This window comes from Ostrinia nubilalis, chromosome 5 (assembly GCF_963855985.1).
Source record: "Ostrinia nubilalis chromosome 5, ilOstNubi1.1, whole genome shotgun sequence".
In the NCBI taxonomy this organism is placed as follows: Eukaryota; Metazoa; Arthropoda; class Insecta; order Lepidoptera; family Crambidae; genus Ostrinia; species Ostrinia nubilalis.
In genome coordinates, this window is record NC_087092.1 from 10,554,508 (window position 1) to 10,575,313 (window position 20,806).

Genomic DNA, 20,806 nt, shown 5'->3' on the forward strand with positions numbered 1-20,806 from the left:
ACTACGGATGGATGATTACAGAAGACATGTTATTATCACGTTATGAGTTAACGTGCGTATTTATGAATGTACTTATTTATTTTTGTTTATGTTTAAACTTATTTTTGTTTACAGCCGCCCAAGGAGAGCGGGGGACTGGCCGATAGCTCGCTCGCGTAATAATACAATTTTTCTGATTTCATGGATTTTTCCATGAAAAGATCCTTTTTAAATTTTTTTGGCATTAGTGTCGTCTATAGTTGGTACTTGACCCTTGTGATGGGCGTTGTTTTACAAAACCACACCCTGTATTCTACATTGCTATTTGCACAATAAAATAAAAAAGTTTATATTACTGTTTCCGAGGGATATTATGGGATACCTAGATATCTTTCTCAGTGATCAATTAATCGTGATCTTTCCGCACGATTTAACCAAAAAAGATAGTGTAACTTTATCCTAGCTTTGGATTTTCTACAAGTGAGACATTGCGATAGATATACGGTTTGTGCCGTGACCTTTCCACTGTGCCAACATATTACTCTCTATTTCCAACTACGTTAGTAAAAAAGGCGTACTCGTAATACCTATAAGTGAGGGTAGGTTTTAAGTTAAAAAACAGGCCTATTTTTGTAGCATATTATGGTAGAGCTTATACATAAAGCAATTGTTTATGTAATAATATTATTCCTTTCTCTGTGACATGACGAAAAGTGTCCCTTGATTGCTAATTAGGTAAATTAATATTACTCGTATGTTAAGGATACTGCCGCAGCTATTACATAAGTTTGTTTGTTACACATTCAGGCCAAAAAAGTTCCAATAAATTCTGACACAGAAATAAATTGGACCTTATAAAGGGACAAAGGCTATCTTTTGTCACAAAAAATAAAAAAGGGTCAGGGATATGAAAATGCAAATACTATATCGTGAAATGAATGGACCAATAAAATTTGTTCACATCAACTCCTGAATCTGAAAGTTTCAATGACGGCTCTATTTACCCGACTGCGCCAGAAGGAGGGTTATGTTTTGCTTGTACGCTCTCGCAATACCCGAACTGAAGTCGGTTAATGTTTAACCAATAAACTAGCCCAAAACTCTTTATGGACCGGAAGTAGAGAACTTTCGGCTAATTTGCATGAGCATTGAACAACTCATCCTGTCAAATATTAAAGACCGGCTATTTGTTTTGCCCTAAATTGCAAATTTTGGGTCATCCGAGTTCTATCACTAACCTACTTTTATAAAATGGATATCACCCATCCCCCAAATTATGATCTGTGATGTTTTAGTCAGTCCAATCTTATTTTTACAATTTCATATTTGTTCGTGCTCTTAGTATCGTGTAATTTTACTTTAAAATGTTTCAAACAGATTTCTATTACTGTTGTGGTAACTAACAAAATCATCCCTAATTACGTCCACAGCCCAAAATTCCCTGTAGAAATGTCCTCATTTTATTTTATAACATTTCTTCCTCCAGTTTTTAACAAATTCATGGACTAGTGAATTCAGAGGAAGGAAAAAGAATCGCTGAACGCAGGTCATGCATACCTTACCGACCTACACGAAAATCCACTCTCCAAATCGATTTTTGAATTTCATACGCAGTTCGTGAACGAGAGCACATTAAGTTTAACACTGTAGGGTCTTATAGGGGTTGTAATAAAAGCGACTTTGCAATAAAAATGTTAATGTCATTATGATAGTACTACGCGAAGAACTTAAAAGCGTTACGAATTTCAACATTCCGCGCTACGAAGTGATGCTACGAGCTACGAAGATTACTACGACTACGAGTATAATAACTATCGCACTTACATACCGAGCATTGTTGTGAAAACTTATATGGCACGTAGGTCGTTTCAGTATAAAAGATAATGTTGTTATTCCGGCCTTAGTGTTACGTACTTACGTACAGGGCCTCCTGCCTCTCCTAAGTATACCTTTATAATTTTATTGGAAAAAATATATTTTTGCTTGAGACAAACTTAACTACCCATGAACAAGATAAGTCTTGTAAACATTGCTATGCCAAACAAACCTCTAAAATAAACTCGTTGCGAATTAAATGAACTGTGCTTGCTACAAAGAAACTTTGAAGAAAGAGAAAACAATCAGGTTTTAGAGACTTGTATTGTTGGTGAGTTATAAGAAAACAAAAACATTAGATTTTGTGTAAAATTGTTGCAACATTAATTTACTGCTTTAGGTACTAACTAAAATATTTTTGTACAAAAATGCTATCATGATTCCCGGACTCCCTGTAATTTATTGTCATTTATTTAATTATAAAAAAACTAACTATGCACTAACCTGCCCTCGATCCAGCAGCATAACGCCCCATCCACAACGAAATCACTTCACTTCACACTTACACTACAACTTAACACTTTAGACGTCCGTCCACGGCGGAGGTTCGAGAGAGACTGACTGTCCGGTACTTGGATCGGTATAATGTAAACAAGCGAATGAATGATTTAATGGAATGAACCGAATCGAAATATCGTTAAAAAACTTAATTAAATATATTTTTTTTTAATATTTAATAATAAAATTTGATCAAGAGGTGACTCTTAACGCCAGAATTTTTTAAATAACTGTTTAAAAAAATGCAATAAATTATAATATAAATATTTAAGTGCGAAAGTAACTCATTCTGCCAATCTGTTCCGCTTTCACGCCTAAACCGCTGAACCGATTTTGACGAAATTTGATACAGAGATAATAAGTCCCGGAAAAAGACATAAGTTTTCGGTCCCGATTTTGTAACAGGAACATGTATGATAATTTTCTTCTATGACAGACAAAATTTCACGCCGTGAAACCGCGGGCAAAAGCTAGTATGTACAAAATAAATAGGGTATCTTAACACTTAAAACTTGATCTAGATCACGCGTTACCAAGAGTTTTAGATACAATTTACGACTAAGCGGTCTGCGTAAGAAACAGTCTATTCACTCGAGCATTGCCTTGACGAGGGTAGATCGAGATAATTTTTCGGTTTTCAAATCACATTAAATTATGGGATCTTTTGTTTTGGTAACTTGCAGAATTTAGGTATTACTTACCATGTAGAGCGATCGCCCCTCTCGCTCTACCCTAGAGGCCGATATTGTGGTTTGATTATGATAGGGTTAATGAGTTTGGGAAGATTAAAGCAGGGTCACAGTTTAACTCAATGGTTTTGGTTAAGCAGTCCCAGTGTTCAATTTGGGTTTACATCCGCTCAAAGTCGTATATCGTACTAAGTACTACCCGTTCGCGCTAAGTTTGCCGGTCCGTGGAATGCGCGTCCCCTCCCCCAACCGCGATTAAACGCAATTAGTTAGGTACCGATTAACGCAATTAATGTATCTTATTTTACGCAAATACACATTTTTTATCAATAATAATAAATAAAAAATATTTTAAATATAGTTTTTTAAAGTTATAGACGTTTCCCTTCGAGTGACATCATATCGCCAGCGGCAAACTTAAGCGAACGGATAGTAGATATTAAGTTGGCAACTTGTTGAGAAGTGCTCGTACCGATACTGATAAGTGAAAGTGAATGTAAAAGTGCTTTTTTTAAGCCTATTTACAGAAATAAATGAGTTTTAATGAGTTTTTTTAATGATTTATTCCTCATTGTCCAGTTGTATAGACAACAAAAATCAAGGCTAACACCGCATCATAAGTAGTTATAACAGATGCTTACTTTGCAACAAATATGTTACAGTCTGATTAGTTTTTGACGTGCGATCTATTTAGGTAGGTTCTATCAAAAATACTTACCTACATTTATAGTTCTTCCCGCTAGCTCGCCTGCTCGTCCCTTTCAACATGGAATGAACCTACCGTCGCTATTAAAGAAGCTCTTTGTATTATTTTATTGTTAAAAAAAGCTACTATACTTTCTTTATTCTTTCTTGTCTGGTTTCACGTCGCAAGCGCGCGAGTGCTTTCCATAGATAAGAATGAATACTAAATCAAACTGAATATTTCTACCCCGAGGCGTAGGTACATTTTCGCATAGTTAAAATGAGGAGAACGAAAGGTCTGACGTCGCCAACTCTACTAGTTTTGCAATTAGAACAGAAGTGGGTTTATTTGACCACAATACAGGTAGACACAGTAAGCTGACTCTGAATAGACCATCAAAACAACACATTAACACTTTCCTCGACAGTGAACTGCTATAGCAGCAAGATGAGTATCCAGTGTTTTATTTATGAGAATAGATCGACCTACTTCGCGAAGGTATTTAAAAAAAACCGGCCAAGTGCGAGTCGGGCTCGCACACCGAGGGTTCCGCCGTACAAACGTAGCGGTTTACAATTTATGACGTATTAAATCAAATTACTTACTTGATTCCGTTGCGAGTAGTGGCGAATTTCAAAATATGCGGTATGATTATTTTTTATTTATTTATTTTTCCTATATTTGCATTATAGGTAGGTACCTACCTCAGCGTTTTGAATTTTTGCGTTGATTTAGAATTTCTCACAGTTTAGAGACAATTAGATTTAAGAAGTGTTTGATATGAATTTCAACTTTAATATCTCTACGCGTTCATGTGAAAAAGGGTAGGTAGTAAGTTTATAATTATTAAAAAAATATTTTATGTCATGTAAGCAAAAATAATATTTTAAATTTTATATAACTTCAAATTTATCATTTTCGCAATTTTTCCTTTATCTGTACTATATAACGTTGCTTCGTGCCGAATTTCAAGATTCTGAGTTCACAGGAAGTACCTTGTAGGTTTTGATTCCCTAGCGTGTGACGGAAATTCGTCTAAGGTGTCGGTATAAACTGCTGTATCTTTTGATCGCGTTAACTTAGAAGTTTGATTTTTTTACTTCTTAAAGGTATTAATAGATCTAGGTATTTGGTATAAATTTCAATTTGATACCTTTATTCGTTCGTGAGAAATAAGGTAGTAAGTTTCATTTTATTAAAATATTTTTATTATATTATATAACTAAAAAAATGAAATTTTCGCAATTTTTCCTATATTTGCATTATATGACAATGCTTTATGCCAAATTTCAAGATTCTGAGTTTACGGGAAGTATCCTGTAGGTTTTGATTCCTTTGCGAGTGTTGAAAATTTGTTGAAAATATCGACATAATCGGCTGTATCTTTTGATTGGCTTGGCTTTGAAGTTTGATATTTTCACAGCTTAAAGGGACAATAGACCTGAGTATTTCATGTGAATTTCAGCTTGATACGTTCACGCGTTCTTGAGATAAAGGGTCTTGACAGACGGACGGACAGACGGACAACAAAGTGATCCTATAAGGGTTCCTTTTTTTCCTTTTGAGGTACGGAACCCTAAAAATGTATGCTCAATGTCATTAACAATATGGTGTAATTTAGCCTGTCTCAAGAGTCAAGCACCATTTTGTTGACAAACGTCAGTGATCGGCACTGCGCCGAAGCTATAGGGCTGACTTCGGTAAAATGATGTGACGTGACGTGAGGTGCCAAACTGCGGAAAATGGCGGAGGAAATACATGATTTAGCATGAATGATCATGAATAATATTAACTACTTATTTACCTCTCAGTGTCTTGAGGCAACTTAAAAAGTACATTCTGTGTTTTTATTATTAATTAGGCAGTTAAATACTGCACAGTATTTAGTACACCATTTTCTTTATTTTCTTCCATCATACACAAGAATACGCGTGCGTGAGTCAATGTTCGCTCGTATGTGAGGCCTTGTCGAATAGTATCCTGTAGGTGGGCCATCGTGCGTGTTTTGTTTTCGATGTAAACTCGCGGAAATGAACAGGCCTGGTCATAACAATTAAACTTCGATTGTGTCTGGGTTACTGTTCGGGAAAGTGTACGATTTGTGATGACCGGTTTTCTAAATCTGGAATTTTACACCTTCTACTACGAGTATGTACTAAATTACTTATTAAGAATAATTATGTAAAGTCATATGTATTTTGAAAATGCATGTACTAATTAGGTACTCATAACTCATAAAACCCTGTCCCAGGTGATCTCTGGATTTCTGGATGAAAATATACCTAAAGTAGAAATTATGAATATTTTTCAATCCTTCAAACATCTAAAATGGACGATTCATGAATTTGTAACAAAAACTCAGACTCGAAGCCAATCAGTAAGTTCTCAGAAATGTTAAAATAATAAACATAATACAATAGGAAGCCGCAGTAATACAAGCTTATTTTATATGAATGGTATCTTATAACCAAAAACGAGTTGGCTCCGTTCCATGTTTGGAACAAATATTGTTAGACAACGTACCAATAGTCACGTATGCAAAGATAATGAAAATCATTTGTCTCCAATGGTTAATTAAACGAGTTACTGCCTTCAATTCGATTGTAAGTGATTCAACTCTGGGAATATTGGAGGGCTTTTACGTGCCAACCCGTCGCACTTGGCAAAAGAATAATAATTAATTTTATAAAAGAATTCATTAGGCATTTTCTCAGCTACGGTCACGTTTCAAGGTACCAAAGTAGACAAGTAACGTAGTATTGCTAGGGAAAATATTTTTGTTTTGATGGGCTTTATCGTATCGTATCGTTGGAAACTTCTTTGATGAGGGACTTAGATATCGTTTGCTTGATTAGATTCTAATAAACATTAATTAATTAGGTTCTAAGAAAAATTCGACAAGGTTTCTTTCGGAATTTATATTGACGACCATTGACCTAAGTGCTTTGAATTAGAATCCCATAAGGGTCAAATGTTAGTGTGTTATATCAAACAAAACATGTCAGTTTCATTTATCTCCATCATGAATGATTCAGGGCCATCTGCATCCAACGACCAGTCGCCCGTTCGACAAAATTGGGAAGACTGTTTTGAATGCCACCGGCATACTAAAACGGTGAAGGTATGTTCATATTGCTACGGCTATTGTATAATAAAGAGCTGAAAGAAAGTGTCATTGTTACATAAACAATTGCTGCACTAGTTCTCAAAAATCGTGGCTGTTGACTGCTGGATTACTTACCTATGCCTCTCCCAAGAAACGCCACAAAGCGCTATCATATACTTTCAGCCACTGCCAGCTCTCTTCTTAAGTCGTCGATCTATCAAGCAGGCGGGCGTCGTTACTCTACATTTAATTTTGCTGTCATGGTTTCTATTCGAAAACCCGTTTATACCTTTCGTCAGTTCTCCGACAGCTGACTATACTAGAGGACTGATCTTTTACGAGTATAACTAAGCAAAAATAGTGTTGTTATACCTTCTTGTAATATAATAAAATAATCATCATTATTTTCAAAGCTTTATTCGGCTTCGAAGGAAATAAAACGGAGTACCCCCTAGCAAATCACGACCGCTCTGCTTTGAGAATAACACCCTAAAATTTACTTTGCAAATGTTCATCGGCTCGCATACAAAAGTGCGGCGCAATAATTCAACAAGCTTCTTATACTTTTCCAGGGAAAGCGAGGATTGTTAAGCCGTCAAGATGACGCCGAGCGCCCTCGACGCGGTCCGTCGTAACTGCCTGATCACAGCCCTGGAAGACCACAGACTACTTCGCTCAGTAGACTCCCCTCAGCAGATAAAGAGATGCAATTTACCTACTACATCGTTAGTTCGTTCGTTTCAGCCAAATGACATCCACCGCTGGATTTGGACTCCGTCAAGGATTTACAAAATGAAGTTTAAAATAAGTAATAAGGGAACCTTCACCTACGGCCTAATCATCATCATCAAGTGAGATGCAGGCCAAGAGCTTCCTCGTTGTAAATAAAAAAATATCACCAACAAGGTTACATCAGCAAAATAATACTTTAAAATCCATATTATGTACTATCTTGATTCAATCTCAGTAATAGTGTGATAGTTTCCAAGCCTCAATCTATGCTTTAATTTGAAACGTTATTTAATAAAACTGCGTTTTAAGACTATGAGCTCGTAAATTTATTCTGACAAAGAATTGGGTTATTGGTAAAACTGATCATGGAACTCAATTATCGTAACTTATTAAATTGACTTACCTATCTATTAATTTCATAAAAAAGTTAATGAGTCTTATTACTCGCTCAACGCTTCTTTGCTCGAAATCAAATCAGAAAATCGAGCAGCTTACTAACAGCGGATTATAGAAAACTTAATTGGAAAACTGAGATCGTGTAATTAAATTCTCTAGGGCGTAATTAAAAGGACTTCAACCATTTATGTTGGCAAGTAGCGTCCGATGGAGCCCTCCGTACTTCCTCCCATATGGATGGTACTGACGACGAAGCTAAACACAGTGGCCTTAGCTCATTGTAATACAGGCTATTTTTAAACAAAAATGTGAAGTCTGGCGTGCTCTTTACTGTATAGTAATAATTTTCACATATTTAATTAAATTCATGTAAAACTTAGTCTAATATGTCAAGTGGTCTGAAGTGTAAGCTCTTCAAACTCCAGACCTTTTCAAGGAGTCTCACTTGTTCGCAATGTAGGTATACCTACCTTCTGTGTTGCTTTTACGCCCTGAATTTGTTTACATGACGCGTAGAAATCATAATTAAAGTAAATATTAGTATGCATAATAATATCCTTCACGCAGGAGGATTTAATGAATGCTGCTGGCAACACCACTCTTGTATCTACTTAGCGTAGTTTTGAGCTGACATTGGTAGGTTTGTTGTCGACACGATAAGAAGAAGATTAGTATCCATGATCATAGCTGCGGATATATTTACTTATTAAATCGATATCTTATTCAATAAAATACATGGTGAAAGTCCCGTGATCTACTTAATAACAATGTAAGTTTTAATAGTAATCATGAAACTCTTTAACAACTTGTTTACTTCAAAACCAAATAATGTTACTTTTACCTGAAAGTACAGCGATGACAAAAAACTTAAGCACTGTATCTTAAGCATTTGTAATAGTTCCTATATTGCCACATAAAAGTAAAAGTACCTATACTCGTACATGAGTGCCATCGATATTACCTCTAAACGAGCGTTCAGCGAAGCGTCTATGTCATAATACAATTATTATGCAAAACACCTCTCAAAGCCCACGCAGAGGTTCCAAAAACAATTTCGTTTTTACGTCATGAAATATTTTGTCAATATTCTCTTATGAAAATTTACTTACGTAAGAATATTAATATCTTCAAAATTCTTTTAAGGAGATTGACCTATTAAATGAAAGCACTTCAATCAAGTACTTACACAGACGTCTATCAATTAAAACACTGAAATGAAATATAGACCCTTCTTATTATTACAAATTACATAACTGTTTATTTTACTGTGTTTATATTTACTGTTTTCTGTTTCATCATTAATTAATAAATATTAAAAACTAATCAGGCAACACAAAAGCTTTATCCTTTGTAAAATAAGTCTGTTATTTTAAATACAGGTTGAAACACTGTCAGAACAACGACCCAACTTTTTAAAAACCTCGCTAATTCAGTTAACGTTTACCTCACACAAACTTTTTTAACTTAAATTAGTGACAAAGAATGGGAGACGAGGTTCAAATGTCCCGGCGATTGGAAAACTTTCATCTTGTAAGCACACGACTGAAAACACGCTTTTTACAAATTAAATGGGCCATCGTCGAACACCGTGTTTTAAAGAACAGTATTTCTCAGAACTGTTGACCTAATTTCAAAGAATCTGTAGACCCGGAACCCAATCTTAATTGGCTTTTATGCCGAGGTTCAGTATCACAATTGAAACAAATTATAAACTCAAAGGAACACTATGCAATAAAATTAGAGAGAGAGGGAAATCTCAACTCAAGTAAATCAAAAGCTAAGTACTCGTAGATGGCATCAAGACAAATTCTGAAACGACTTCGAAATTATTGAACTGATATCCTAAAAAAACTCAAATTGAGTAAGTTGACACAATTATTAATTAATTCCAAGAAATAGCTTATTTAAAACAATTTTCTTTAGCCCTGAAAATCTAATATTTTCCAACTGTTACACAAAATCATAAAAAATAAGTAGAAGTATAACTTAGTTGTTATTAATCTCGTTAATTCCGAGAATACGAGCTTATTATCTGTATTAGATTCCGTAATTTTGATCATCCGTTGTCAGTAGAATAGAATAGAGTAGCACCATTATGAATGAAATGTGAAAAATCCCCAACCCCATCCCCCATCATAAGTTTTATCACATAAACATGTATGACAAGGTTAAACCAATTATTAATTTAGCAATTTTATCTATTAAATAGCAAAAATAGTAATAAGTATTCTAGAATAGTATTTAAAGTGCCGTAGTCAAGCTTTGAAGTGAAAGCTGAAATAATAATAACTTTAGTTAGTAAAGAAAGCTGAAATAACTTTGTTAACTAATAACTTTCGCGACTGGCCGGGCGAATGGCCTAAGGGCCAGATGCCCGAAGCACAGATTACTTACTTAGTTACTTCGTTCCTAAGTCTGAATTGATTCTTAACAAAGCCTTCCTTCGTTGTTCCTTATTATATTAGATGCCACAAAATATCGTCTTAATTTAATTTAAGCGCATTATTATAGTGTTAATTTCGATCTGCTATGTCTTAATCTTAAGTTACTCAAGGATAATGTAGCAATCTAATGAGGAAAGAATGTTTGAAATCAGTCCAGCAGCTGTTGAGTTCATTCTTTACAAACATACAAATCGTTCGCCTTCAAAATATTATGATAGAACCAACATCTATCAAATCGATTGAGACGATCTATATTAATAACCAGACATTATTTACTCACATTGCAAATGTTTGACTTTGGGAACAAACCACAATAGCGTAGTCAAAGCAAATATATTGAATTCTCCAGTTCATAACAATACATATGTCGTAGGAAATGTCGAAACGCCTCGGTCGTATTGTATAGCTGAAATCTTTCGACTGAGAGGGTTCAATTTTCATATTGTACTACATACTTACGGTGACGTAAAGGGGCATCATCGTTGAGGTTTAGATACCTACTCCATAACATGGGGAAATTTTATAGCGCTATCAACACCCCATAACTTACGTTTACTGCTCTATCCTTTAACATTGAGATCATTATTTAATGTGCGGCTGAGACCAGTATTCTCTTGGAGTCGGTGCCGGTTAATTTAGAACATTTCTTGAGCTTGGCACTGAGCAGGCTGGCACCGACTCCGAGAGTATCATACAATTGTCCTAATAAATAAATAATGTAATTATTTTCTACTCGGTTTTAATTTTTTTGTTAATTAATTTTTCTAATTTGTTTAACGTTATCATTTATTTGACCACTTTCTTCACCAAAATAATGATGACGATTTGCTTCCATAAGTATTTATCGTAATGGAGACCACATAAGAACTTTTGACTATTCTCATCTCTTGGTCATACCCCTGCGCACAGATTAGGTACCTATGCCCTGCGTGACTTGCTAATCGAGATTACCTTACCTTTTTTGAACCTCTCCCTAGAGGGAACTGTGCGATCCCTAAGTAGGCTTAACTCTGTCATCGATCCAGCTGCTAAAATAGTTCTCTCATATCATTCGAGCCGAGTCCCTGTCGACAGGCCTCGAAAGAGAACCATCTAGGGACCAATAAGCAACTGATATTACTACCAGTGCCCTTCAATAAAACCAACTACTTAGAAATCATGAGCAAACGAGCACTAGAATAGTAAATAAGTATAAAGTCCTCGAGCAAAACCGCAAAACTCTGTCGTCGCACTCAGATGTTAATGTCAAGGGATCTAAGTAACTGATAAGGTAATATGTTAGAATAAAATAAGACCATGTAACCATTGATAATATTTTCGCTCTTGAAATTCGGCCCCAACTCAAAGGCCTATTCCTAGTCTTTACATGCTTTGTGAATCAGAAAAGTTAACTGGATACCTTACCCAAACATTAAACAACACAACACCTCTGGATAATCAACTTCGTAAATTTTACATGGATAATGCCTTTTGTTTGATATTCTCAGAATTACAAGCAAGTTACGTTATCCTTCAAAGGGTAATTACAAAACTGTACTCAGAGTTAGGGGAACCGCCGACTTCCCATTTTCAAACAAACAACAAATAAGCCAGCCAAACCTCTGCGAGGCTGCTGATGCCTTATAGAAAAAGTTTGGGGATAATTTTATCGTATGAATCCAATATTGAGCCTTTCAAGAGTCCCATCATATTTTACGAGTTAAATTTCGTCTGCGACGGCCTACGTAATTGTCAGGGTTGGTACATTTTTTTACTTATAAGTACAATTTGTATTAATTACCTACTTGTTACAGTTTTGTATTTTTGGTCCTGGGTAACCTTTGTTCCATTACTGAACATAATAATAAAATCGATAAGCTACACAATTTGTTCATTATTAAGTTGCAAACATAAAATGTAAAAGCTAAGCAAAATGAAGAACAAGCTTATGAAAGAGCAACATTGTTTAAAGTTATTTTGTTTGTTCCTTCAACATCTCGAAATTTAGGATAAGGCAGCGCGATACAAATTAAATAATATTCAATGGGTAGTAACTACAATTATTTCAACTTTGTTCCAGAAATATTTGGTAATGAGTAAACTTTTCTGAGTCAATAAACAATTTCACTTTTAATTATTGTTAAGAATTAAAACAATAACAAATTAATTAAGATTTCCAAGCGCTACAATAATTTGGTATCATACGGGGCTATACTTAAGTCAGATCTAACTAGTTACTTAAAATGGAAACCGGTGTCCCCAAATTTTAATTAAAATATTTGGGCTGCAAAGGCTGTCTTATGCCCATAAATAGCAAAACCAGTTGAAGCTCAAATATCTCTGAAAATCTCAGTAAAATATAGTACGATGAATGAAACCGGACCGCTAAGACTAAACGCCTCGCCCATTTCTCAAAGCTTGGAGTCGGTGCAATGATTTGTGGAAAGCTTTGGCGAAGGGCCAACACATTACCTACTGGATAGAAGAGGCAATAGGCTTGCTATTGTTTTGACTCAATTAAGTGAGTCTTCCAGCGACTTGGCTCACTTGGCCCACTTTTAGCTTGGTCCACGGGCTAAGTCACTCACTGGTTTGAATTTTTAAATAGATTTTCTTCCAGTGACTTGGCCCACCTTCAATGTTTTATTAATAAATTAAACACCAAATCAACAAAAATCTAATCTAGAATCTTAGAGGTGGACCAGTCACTGGAAGAAAAGCTATTTAAAAATTCAAACCAGCGACTTTGCCAATCTAAAAGTGGGCCAAGTCACTGGAAGACTGAATTAAATAGGTACCTACATAAGGTAGGTAGAGTCTTTGTAGGGGGTGAATAAGTAAAATAGTCTGTTGTAATAAAACAATTATAAAGTTGTAGTCATATTACAATGTAAAGGCATTGTTCTACCTCCGTTAATTTTCTACGTCTGTCTACAAAGAACACTTGCTACTTAACTATTTCAAAAACTAATTTATTTCCGCAGTTTCGCTCGTAATTCAAGCGCTAGAATATAAATGTCGTACTTAAAAGTGACACATTTTAGAACTCAGAAGCAACATTAAGTAACCAAGTAGGTACCTACTTATAAAGTCACTGGGGCTCTAACATGTATGGTTGAGCACGTGCCTAACTGAGCCCAGTTTTCTAACGTTTCGAAAATATTCAAGAGTTGAATAAAGTATTAGTGTCATTATGACGAACTTTTAGCTCTATGTTGCGGACTATCTTCTGCCATCACGAGGGCTTATTTTCTAGAAATTTACCCTACAAGTGAGCACACTGTATTTAGAATCCCTTATTTCGGACACCGCTGTCTCCCGACGTAAATTAGGCCCATTTAAAACAGAGAATTCGCACAACTCTTTATCACTCTTCAAGGATTTTCAGATACCTACTTTTATTTTATTTTACATACCTACCTAATTACCCGCTAATGACAACTGCTGGCTGCTCTATCTATCTAAATACTTGTTTTAATTCTGATGAATTTTAAATAGTAATTAAAATTTTATAATTCTTAATACTAGATTGAAAAGCTCATTATTTAAATTCAAGCTTATTACCTACTCGTAGGTACTCGTGATCATGGTGGGTACAATTTAATTACTGTAATTAACCTGTGCTTAGGTATAAATACACTCATTTAAATATAATTATTATCATCTACTATTATAAACATCGGCCTTCGTCGTCTCCGAGGAAATCTCCGGTCTAGGGTTTCAGATTTCTCGACCTATTTTTTTTCTCGAGTTTCGGGAATTCTCGAGGCCAAAGTCTCGAGTTTTCTCGGGTCTCGAGTCTTTTAATTAAAACTGTTGAAATCGGTTGAAATTTAATAAAAACACAGGTTTTTTAATCTAATATATCTACTTTTATTGCACAACAATCAATATTAGAATTTAGTACCACTTATTTTGGTAAGGAAAGAAACAAAAAATAAAATCTTTCATAATTAATATTAACTAATAATCATAACTTAATTATTAACTAAAGGAAGAAAAGTCATAAAGTCGCGTGTACTTTAAGGATAAATATCAATAAAAATCTGGAGCTACAATAGAATCACTTGTTTTCCAAAGAACACAAGTCCATATAGCAAAATTACGATAAATAGTTTTTTTATAAACAAAAAAAAACTTTTAAATATATTTGTAAATTTCTTAAACATACAGACTTGAATAAACTTTACGAGGAGGCACGAGTACCTAGCCTAACAGACAGGTAACAAAATTTTCAGTCTTTAAATCAATCAGAGTTAAACATATGATGTACCTACAGAATAAATATATTATAGCATACTCGTTGGTGAACATTATTACTTAGTTTCGATTGAGATCATTACTTGCAAATCAAATCAGTTAAAAAAGGAAAGACTAAGCCAGTCTAAAAGCAACGTTAACCTATTAAATATTTAAAAACTTCATTTTTGTCTAAGAAAATAGGCTTTCAAGAATATTAAAGGTTCAAAATTGAAACTCGAGAATTCTCGAGCTCCGGTAATTTTTTTCTCGTCTCGAATGAAGCCAAATTTCTCGAGTTTTCTCGAGTTCGAGAAAGCTCGAGCAGAAACCCTACTCCGGTCGAACCTAATGTCGTGAGGAGAGTGCGCCGGAGGGACCGTCTGCAGGACCTTATATTTTATGTCATAAAGCCGGGGAACGGAATAGCATAGAAAATGTCTCAGAAGTGTTGGTACAATGGTCATTGTCATCAGGTTTTTAGGCACTGCACAAGCACAATAGAAGCAAATGAAAGACTCCTTACGCTCTCCAAATGGGTTGGGGAGGTCCGTGCTAATAAAATTAATAAATTATGCTTAATAATGACGATAATTTAAAATATCACTTTCGTAAAACTATAATTAAGCTCTACACACAACTCAGATTTGCAACCTAGTTGAACTTCTATGGTTTTTCCATTTTCCAGAAACAGTCCGACTATTTTAAAAATGCCTCGACTGGCCGGCCCAAATAATTTTATCCTAGATTGGATAGACGTTGATTTTAGGCACCAAAATTAATTACTAATCTACCTTCATACATTATTACTCACGATATGACAAGAACATTAAGACTGGAATTATTGCTTATTAGGCATCCTAATAAATACCTAACTAGGAAGGACCTAGGGGATGTAATCAAAACTTGAGTGAACGTAAGGTTACCTAACTTACTACCTACTAACTACCTTAATCATCATGTTTTTATGTAACTTTACTTTCTTTTGTGAGGTTTTTGAAAATTTCAATATTTAGTTGTCCAACCAACACTATCTGCAATAGGTAGGTATCTGATGGAATTCCTAAAGCCAATGCTAGCTAGGTATGGAACTGAATGCCAGACGAATAAATGCGTTTTTCACCATGCGCAATGCGCATATCTCCTTTTTGTAGGTATTCGGCTTATTTTATTTCATTGATATAACGCATTTTACGCTCTACAAGCGGGTTTATGTTTTCAGATCGACCAGAACCTAAGTCCCAATTAGGTTTTAAGGGAGATAAATGGAGCCACGTAGCAGATGAAGGAAATTAATGGGTTGGGTACTTTGCATCTGTCTAACATTGGTGCTCACAGCTTACAAAATAAAGTTAGTAAAGTAAGAACGTCTTCTTTGTCACTTTTTGCTAGTGTTTTGACTGTAAATACACTTTATCCGTAATAATATCACACACATCCCGCTGGCACTTTAAAGGTGGTAACGAAGTTAGAGTCCTGTACAAGCGAGTTAAAACAATTTAGCACTAATAGTCCAGTCAATAAAGCATTATAGATGGAAAACTGTAGAACACAATTTCTGACTTCAGGACTTTATTTAGACTAGTTAGGAGGTGAACATAGCAAAAGTCCCCGCCCTTAGCCCTTGAGCCGGCGGGGAGAGGAGGGTTTAAAGGTGCCACTTTTCGGTTTTTCGCTTAATCCTCGGAAACTATGCGACCTAGTGACATGACTACTATGAACCAAAAAAAGCATATTCAATTTGCTACAGATGAGATAGACAAGTTTTTCTATGAATTGTATAGTTTTCGCGGCATCTGCTCTAGAAGGTCTGTAATATTGGAAATTTTATTTTTGTCTTACATGTTCCCATCAGGAGAAAATCGACTAAATCAACATTGAGCAATCATTCTAGACATGCGGGAGCATGTTAAGCCTAGTTCCAGCGAGGGGACTACACCGTGCGTATATTTAGACGAATCACTTTGAGCCACTTTTGACTCCTCATCACTCAAAAACTACTGTGCATTAACACTTCAAATTTGGCTCATGTGTTGATACTTGCAAGATATGCATCAGTTTCAAATTTCATAAATATGCCTCAAACGGTTTTTTAGATATTGACGTCCAAAAATCTACATGTCTGACCTATAGACCAAATTCTAACCACTTCCAGATGACCTCGAAGGTTCAAATTTGGCATCCAGAAAGGTAGTTATGTAAATACAAAGGAACAAATAAAAAACCAGTAAATTTTAACATTTCACATGTGATAGATAGATAGTAGTGCTCTAAATATCGATTTTTGAACGTCAATACCTAAATAACCGTTTGAGGTATATTTATGAAATTTGAAGCTGATGTATATCTTGCAAGTCTCAATACATGAGCCAAATTTGAAGTGTTAATGCACACTAGTTTTTGAATGATGAGGAGTCAAAAGTGGCTCTAATTGGTTCGTCTAAATATACGCACGGTGCAGTCCCCTCCATGGAACTAGGCTTAACATGCTCCCGCATGTCTATAGTGTTTGCTCAATGTTGATTTAGTCGATTTTGTCCTGATGGGAACATGTAAGACAAAAATAAAATTTCCAATTTTACAGACCTTCTAGAGCAGATGCCGCAAAAACTATACAAGATATAGAAAAACTTGACGGTCTCACCTGTAGCAAATTGAATAAGCTTTTTTTGGTTCATAGTAGTCATGTCACTAGGACGCATAGTTTCCGAGGATTAAGCGAAAATCCGAAAAGTGGTACCTTTAAACCCCCCTCTCCCCGCCGGCTCAAGGGCTAAGGGCGGGGACTTTTGCTATGTTCACCACCTAACTAGGCTAAATAAAGTCCCGAGGTCAGAAATTGTGTTCCACGGATTTCTCTCTACACCGTCGTTAAGGCATTCATTGACTGGACTATAAGTAGGTCTTATCATAACAGAATTTGGTTCAGTAAGCTTTTGAAGATAAAAGCCCACAGAGGCACACACGGTAGATCAAGAACGGCCAACGACGGAAAGTACTAGCTACGTACTTACTCAGTGCTACTTTTTGGAGACTTGGAGAAATCAGCAGTGTTTAGTGTTAAAATTTCGCCCAAAAAAATAGCAAAAAGGATTGTACCTTATAAAATTGTATTGCACCTTTGTTACACGACTAAAAATTACAACTTCCACTGATAAATTACTATACCCGCTATACTACCCGCTAATAAAAAGTTTAACGTAAAATTAAGTAATTGAATACAGTCTATCCCAAAAAAAAAAGTTAATTGATTAAAAATATATTTTATTTTCATTTACCTGCCTCACTTTCATCAGTGTTCCTTATTTCAACTTTCATCAAACGAAAGATTATTACCAAAGAAAAAATAACATTAAAAAAGCTGCTGTATATTCTAAAATCAATTACTTAGTATTTCACATAAAACAGCAACCGCACAGTACTTAGTGTGAAAAGTAGTGAAAAACCGGCCAAGTGCGTGTCGGACTCACGCACAAAGGGTTCCGTACCATTGATTTATGAAATTATTTTTTTTATTTAAGTTGTTTGTATGAAAGATTACGCGGTAATAAGCCCCCAATATTTATTATTATTTTTGCATCAAAATCTTAATGCGGTTCACAGAATACATCTACCTACCAAGTTTCAACAGTATAGCTCTTAAGCCTTGATCACACGTACCGAGCAAACGGGCGAGACAGTGCTCTCGGCCGAGTACTCGGTGCGTATGTTCATACATCTACTACTACGAGAGCACTGTCTCGCCCGTTTACTCGGTACGTGTGATCAAGGCTTTATAGTTTCGGAAAAAAATGGCTGTGACATACGGTCGGACAGACGGACAGACAGACATGACCGTTTTTTGCCATTTGGCTACGGAACCCTAAAAACTGACATGATAGCTAGAAAAAGCTCTGCATTATGAACCTACAACCCATGTAATAAGAATCACATTACGAGCAAGTGTGTTGATGATGTTGTTTAATCCATTTTTAAATCGAGCTGAACCGGGATAGTCACTGCCGGGGTTTAATGGACGTATCTGCGTAATTTTCTGCAATTTGCCGGGAACTCTATCTCAGTAAGTAGATTTAAAACTCGTTTCGTATTGGCAAATCGAGTTTGAAGTGGAGTTAAGTCATTCGGCCGCAATACAACGTTTAACGCGGATGATTTGGCAGCTATGATCAGGCAGGTAAGTAAACACACTGCACTGTACTAAGTATTAAGTAGTTTGAAGTGACAACATAAAAAATCTTACAAGTTTTTTTTTCTGAAACAACCATATATTTTATAGGCAAGTAATTTAGTAAGTAAATTATATTAAACATTTTGGAAATGTTTTTATTTGGGTTCGACACCCGCACATTATTAAATACTTTTGTGTGTAAAGCAAAACCCGTCTTCCATGTTATCAAAGTTTATGACTTGTAAAATGTCCTAAATAAATATTAACTTCATCTACTTTAATGTGAAATTGCCCTGATAGGATCTTGTTTACCGGCATTAAACTTGAATTCAATATCTAGAGATAAAAAAAAAATTAGGTACTTATTACTAGGAATACTCAATGAGTGGTAAGGGGGTCACTAAGGGAATCACTATAAATAACAACACAGAATAGATTAATGCGCGAGTATAATATTATAAAATACTTTCATCCTATAGAAACATAATCCTATGGTTCTAAACCAATATTTACATGACAAAAAGGCGGGAGGCACGGATCTCTGAATGAGAAGACCAGCCCAGACACTACCAACCGGCAGCGACGCGACGCCGCCGCGGCACCTACCGACAACACTTTAAAAAAATATCTTACATATAGTCTGGTCTCTGAGCACGTAGAATTTTGTCCAATGACCCCAAGCTACCCATCCTTATCGCTCGTTCGTAATTATATTGCTGTCGCGACTGTGTGACGGGCGCCCGCAGTGAGTGTGCGAGCGCAACAGCAACATAATTACGCGCGAGCGATAAGGATGGGTAGATTGGGGTCATTAGACAAAATTCTACGTGCTCAGAGACCGGACTTTACATAGATACGACATTACATTAGATCACAGCGTCAGCAAAGTCTCGACCGAAACTATAATTTATTGTGTAGACGAACACTTTGAGCTGTCGTATCTACGTGCTCACTGGGGCGCTTCCAAAATGGACTTTATCGTCACTGACATTACATGCAAATTCAAACCCCAACGCAACGCGCTTTATCGCTATCACCTGGATTAAATACGGAGTTTACTGAACATCAAGCGGTCTAAAAGATAAAATCCGAGAGGAAACTTAAATACAAATGTAGGTACAAGAAGAATAAATATGAACAGAAACGATTACACAATTAATAAGTCTATACAAAGATCTATTAATCCTGGGAAATCTATTATTTAAATAACTGTTGCCATCCTACTCTCAACTAAAGGACCTACGTGTCTAACATCTATTCGTCCGGTAAGTTATATAAGAGAATGGAATGAATTTAACATTAATCGGTATTTCTATATAAAAATGCTGGCTACTACTAAAATTGGTCGCCCAGTTTGAAAGCGCCCTAAACCCATCCAATCGAACGACCCAGTAAAACGATTAAGTAGGCGACTGTCCTAACGTTCCAATAATATGAATTTTAGTAGGACAGTCGTCGACTTAAATCGTTGCCTTTCGGATCTAGGCGCGGGGTCAACGCTCGCGCCGCAGTTAGTCGCGCACTATCAATTCACTAGCGCTACTTAAGCGCTGCAGTTATAGCGACTATCGCAGCACTTTTTCATTCTTCAGGGCCGGACCAGCCCAGTGCCTGTAGAAAATCACCTCGACTCCGAGATTCCTTACTATATCTAACACTAAACGTCATTAAATCTCTTTTGCTCTTTAGTAAACTCACTACAGTGTTTTCCAATACAGCAAAGTATCAGAGACAATTCAGGAAATATTAGGTTAACGAGTTTGTGCTGGAAAACAAAAAAACACACATTCATATTACATTCAATACAGACCATTAGTTTCGCCTACAACACAGATATAAAAATTGCGAAAACATATGGAATTTCACTTAAATACACATTCATTTACCGAAGAAGGAAAGAAATAGACTGACTCGCAGGTTGTAGAAATAGTACAGATCTCAAAATCGAGTTCAATGAGACAAGTTCACTTGTTCGACAGTAGGCTAGATGACAAAATTTCAATTATTTGTCCGTCA